General features: G+C 36.7%; 1 pseudogene; it reads left to right on the top strand.

Annotated features, from left to right (window-relative positions):
* Positions 1–3814: 3814 nt before the first annotated feature.
* Positions 3815–5389, top strand: LOC127552380 (RNA-binding protein 41-like; annotated as a pseudogene).
* The last annotated feature ends 430 nt before the right edge of the window (positions 5390–5819 follow it).

The following is a 5819-nucleotide window of genomic DNA, read 5'->3' as shown; positions in this document are numbered from 1 at the left end:
ATTTCAGGGCATCAATTCCTTTCTGAGGTTCAGTTTACTCTTCTGAAAAATATAGATTGGATGATCTCTAAAATAGCTTTAATGCATCCCACAATCCATGCCATATTGATCTACTTGGTTCAGAGGCAAAACATAGTGAGAAAAGTCTGCCCTATATATACTGTAACAAAATTTTCTATATGTGTGTATGTCTCCAGAAAAAAAGTCTTTTAATATGTTCCCAATGTAAGTGTAAGCTGATGAAAAGCCATTTGATTGGTACAAACCTAGTCCAGTCCCTCCTACCCCTTTTTTACATGACTTGACTGATCAAGAAATTAAGCATTATCTGCTCCTCCAGGGCTGCTTTGCTGTAGTACAGTTGTTTCCCAGGTCCCTACCCTGCATTATTTTTATTAGGCATTTCAAAGACTATTTCAATGGTCTAAATGAAAGTTGTCAAACACATAGCCCACTGGAACCATGTTAAACTGTAAATGGGAAATATTTAATACAACAAATAAAATATAATTAAACATAAATAATATTAACATCCGTTTTTCCTAAGCCAAGAAGCCACAGTTTAATAGCTTCCTTTTCAGTTTTAATTTAATTTTAAAAGCTCTAGTCTAGACTACCCCATTGTCTTGCTTCATGAGTGATAGGCAGTATCCTGTTAGTTTTAGGTCAACTCTTTGTCTAAAACCTTATATAAGTTTGAGCTCTGGGTAGCTTTGGGCTTTTGAATGAAAATGAATGCACACCAGAGCAACTAATCTAATCATGGAACTCTGCAGGGTAATGGGAAGAGAGCATCCACCTATGCTCTTTCCCAGTGACATCTGTTTTCCTCCCATGGCTGCTATCCATGTGTGGCAGGATTACTCTTTGGGAATAGTAACCTCTCTTTTTATTCCTCCGTAAATTTACAACTGTGGAGGTATTTGCATGACTCTGTCACTCCATTGATAATAGTGAGGGTTTCTCAGTGAATTTACACATTGTTCCCTTTGAGGATAACATCATTCCTGGGTAAGTAAGAGAAATTTTGAAAGTGTTTTTGTATTGCTTTTTCTGACCATTTGAGCACTTGCCCTGTGTGAGTTCTCCATAAAATAATTTTTGGCAAGTTACATTTGGGATTTGAACAATATATCCAGGACCATAGAGTTGTGCCCTCTGCAGTAGAGTTGGGATGTTTGGCAGTTTAGTTTGAGAAAGTACCTCAGGTAACCTTCAGAATCTTTCTGATATAATTCAAATGAAAGTGATTCAATTTCCTGGCATGGCACTGGTACACTGTTCAGGTTTCATAAACATACAACAATGAAGTCAGCACAATGACTCTGTAGACTTTTAGTTTGATAGGCTAATACCTCTCTTCTTCTGCACTTTCCTTTGGAGTCTCACACACACTGAGCTATCTCTGACAATGTGTGGGTCAATCTCAATGACATGGGAGTTAGCTCTATACCCTAGCATATGTCCAAATCATCAAGAGAAGAGACATGGGAAGAAGCAATGAATACTCTTCCAAGTGATATACTAATATATCCTCAGAAGTCAACAACTGCTTGATCTTCTGGAAAATCTTTCCATTCTGATAAGTTCAACAACACATTGCTTCCCTTCCCAGCACGTCCCAATAAGTGGTTTACACATAGTTACTTCTTGTGGAAGGAGAACATGGTTTAAATGGATGATCCTATAGGGGGACTTGAGGAGCTTCATTTTTAGAATAGGAGAATTTCAGATCAAATAAATATTATTGAAAATGATGTAAATATTATGAGTAATATCATACTCAGTTGCACTAGAAATTCTAATTCATATTTTATTTTTCCTTCTTTTTGGATATTTAAAAAATCCAAACAATTTAGGATTTCCTAAAATCTTTTCATGTGTTTTTACCCCTTGATGATCTGGTCATCAAGACATTGTTTGAAATATGCAAAACACTCAGAAGTCTATAGAATAAGATTTCCCTGAACTATTAGAAAATTTTAGAGGCCATGAAGTATCTAAACTAAATGAATTTATTTCATAGAATCACAATATCTCAAAGGACATTAAGTCCAATCTATGTAACAACAATAATACCCCTACTTTATTGTCAATAACAGATCTTGCCCCTTTTCTTGAAGGTGAAAAAGAACCCAGTACTATCTTAGAATACTCATTGACTTTTTGGATTATTTTAACTTTTAGAAAGTTTTCAGTTATATTCTTATGATATTTCTACATTTTTTCCTATTTGAGCCATTTGGGATCATACAGAATAACTCCTCTTTCACACAAAAGTTCTAAAAGTTTTTCAACTAATTTTTTAAAGCATTTGCTAAATGTTTAGGCTAATGGATAAAGGGAACTACTATTGTGATTCATAAGAAACTTACAATACCTTCCTCTCCCTAATCTGTGAGGTGGTTGCTGGGAACACGTGACTTCTCAGCAAAGGAAATAGGCCTGACATTTCTCACATTTACCTGCTCATTTCCACCCTCACATCACATCCATTACTACATACCAAAACATGGGTGTTACTAATTTTAGAGATTATTATAGGTTCAAAATACTTTTCCAGTGCAGAGAGAAGAGGAGCCAAACAACTTGCAATACCTTAAATGAAAAAAATATAGAAGTCATTTTGTCCTCATAAAGAAAGCAATGATAAACATAAGAGAGTCACAGCACGAATGAACAGATTTAAATGGGATTAAGTAATTAACCAATGGGAGCACATGTAGTTGTCTGAGAGATTCAAAGCAGGATATTGTTGTTATCTCTATTTAACACCTCATATTTTACGACTGCACTGGCATCGTTCCATTGGATTCCAGCATTTATCTTTGAAACTAGCTCCTCATTTTACTCCATCCCAATCTTGCTGCTACTTAGATAATCTCTCCCATAGTGTGTCTAATACAGCTGTTTCCTCCTGCCAACAGCTACTACAGCTCCTGGAGATGCCAATGCCTTTTCAGTGGAAGATCACAGGTTCATAGATTTTGATTTGAAAGGGACCTGATAGATCCTCAAGGTCAACTTCCTTATTTTGAAAATGAGGAAACTGAGGCTAGAGGGACTAAATGACTTGCCCATGACTACGTATATAGTTTTTGAAATAATATTTTAACCCATGTTCCTGCCTCCAACTCCATTTTCCATAGATGTCATGGTCCTCTTAGATAATGAAAGACAAACAACATCTGTGAGTAAAGTTTTCGTAAAATGTTTCATGTTAATCACTACCTTAGGCACAATTCAGCTGGCTTCTTTATTGTCCTCTCTTTAAAACATATTCTAGTCATCTCTTTGTGCCACAATTAGTTGGCAATATTGAAGAATTACATGATGCTCTAACTTATATGACATTTCTCTTTGAAGCAGCTCTGTTATAATCAGCCAAAAAAAGAGTTTGACTAAGGATTGGATTCCACTCTTTAAAGGCATCTTGTTAGGGAAGTTTTTCTATTTAATATCTAAAGAAATTAAGAATATTTCATTTATTTATTGATCTATTCAAAATACTAAGAATGTCTTACCTGAAGCCTTATGGAATGTGTTCAAAATATAAAGAGATCAATGAAAATAAGTCCAGATGTTAGAAATTGTTATCCTATTAAATTCTCCTTAGTCAAATGTTATTATCTATAATTTTTACTTCCCATGGGGCTACTTAAACCCTACACTTTCCATTGCCTTTGCAGTTCAATATGCAAACAACATCAAGGAATAAATAATCCATTTCGAAAGTCTAAGAAGCTTGGCATTATCTAAGCATTATGGTCATTCTAGTCTGCAGCACAGCAGCAGCATTGGCGCTACAGAAAACATGAAGAGGATAAATAGTAACTTTTCCAGTGATGGACTTATTTTTTTTTTAATTTGTCACACATTTATTTTAAATGAGGTATTGTTACCTGGACTTCAGCATGGCTATATCTGATCTTTTTTGATATGTGGGTGTAGTTTCTTTTCTTTTTTTTTTTTTTAAGCTATACTTTGTATTGATAGAACATATCCATGGGTAATATTTCAACACTGACCCTTGCACTCACTTCTGTTCCAACTTTTCCTTTCCTTCCCTCTCCCCTCTTCCCTAGATGGCAGGCAGTCTCATGCATGTTAAATTTATTAAAGTAAATCTTAAATACAACACATGTGTACATATTTATACAGTTCTCTTGTTACATAAGAAAAATTGGATTTAGAAAGGTAAAAATAACCTGGGAAGAAAAACAAAAATGCAAGCAATCCACATTAATTTCCTAGTGTTCTTTCTCTGGGTATAGCTGGTTCTGTTCATCACTGGTCAATTGGAACTGAATTAGATCTTCTCATTACCGAAGATAGCCACGGTGATGGACTTATTCTTGAAAAAGGAGAGAGGCAGCTGAGGAGCCTCCTTCACCATCAGCTTGATAGTTTGTTTCCCCTGAGAAGTGTGTGTCCAAGAAACAATGTTTTGTCTCTGCTGAAGTGTACAAGCCCTTTGGGGAGGAGGCAGCTAAGGCTTTGAGTTTGTCCCAGTTTCAAGCATTGTAGAAGAGTAATCACATCTCTGTGATGGGACTTCTCTGAGGGACTTGGGGTTTAACAATAGAGAGACTGTGCTGTGGAAGAACCGGACTTGCTCCGAGAAGGGTATAAGTCAGCCCTGAAGCAGCACAGGACGATCTTTGAGATATTGAAGAGAACATCTCTGCACACCAATGTATTCTGACCTTGCCACAGAGGTTTGCAAAGTGTAACCAATTGAGCTGGCAAGAGATAGCAACAGAAAAGCCTTTGTTTTAGGAGAACGATCATCATTTTTTCTTGAGGGCTCTCTAATACCAAAGTGAATCCTATGAGAGACTGGAGGCTGAGAAGGATCCCATTAATAATCTTAAGACTATTTACAAAGAGATGATGGCCCAACCACATCCTGAAGATGCTCAGCTTATGAGAGGTGAACCTTTTGCTCCCCCCTCACTGAACTCAGCTGGTGTCACAGCTAAGAGCCTGTCAATACCTCTGGATCAGTTTGTCCCAGAAGATGAGATCCAGAGAAATTGTCATTGGACAACATTAAAAAAATACCTATCTTGGCTTCATACAGTTCTGGATGGCTGAACAAGACATGAGCCCAAGATGACAGAATGAATGAAGTTTATCCCAGAAGACAAGATCCAGAAAAATTGTCTCTTAGAGGAAGGCATCAAAAAAATTTCCTTTGTTGGCTTCATACAGTCCAGGATTGTTGTGCAAGGTAGGTTGAACCAGCAGACATTGCTGCTGGTGAATGAATGCAGCCTACTAGGGAAAACACTGGTTTGGAAAGAACAAAAAGCAGAACTTGGTGCTTAAGTCAACTTTTTCCATCCCATGTGTAACAGAGAGGATGACAAAATGTGATGGAAGTTAAAAGAGAAATGGACTAGGGTCCTTAATGTGTTTTTGCTTGCATTTGAAGCTCACTTTTAGGGTCTATATATAAAGAACCATCTCATAGGAGAGAATGATTAGAAAGCACATAAAAAGTCATTTTCAAGTGTTCATTATGGTAACATTTGGAAACAGTTTCCTCAATGAGAGACCATATGGAATAGAAAAGATACTGAGAATAAAGTTTGTCCTCCCACTTCCCTATACCCTGTCCTAAAGGTAAGATAGAATAATCATCAAGTTACTTTTGCTTAGTCTTCATATATTTCCTGTTACTTTACAAAGGCTGACAAAACTTTCTAGCCTATCTCTTATAATCACAAGGAAACAACATCAGTTTCACTCTGTCCTACCTGCTCCCCACTCCTACCCAGTCAGTCATCTAGGATTGCAGAAGAGCAGCCAGCTCC

Source organism: Antechinus flavipes, chromosome 2 (genome assembly GCF_016432865.1).
Source record: "Antechinus flavipes isolate AdamAnt ecotype Samford, QLD, Australia chromosome 2, AdamAnt_v2, whole genome shotgun sequence".
Classification (NCBI taxonomy): Eukaryota; Metazoa; Chordata; class Mammalia; order Dasyuromorphia; family Dasyuridae; genus Antechinus; species Antechinus flavipes.
The sequence above is the reverse complement of the archived record's forward strand: the minus strand, read 5'-3'. Positions and strand labels throughout refer to the sequence as shown.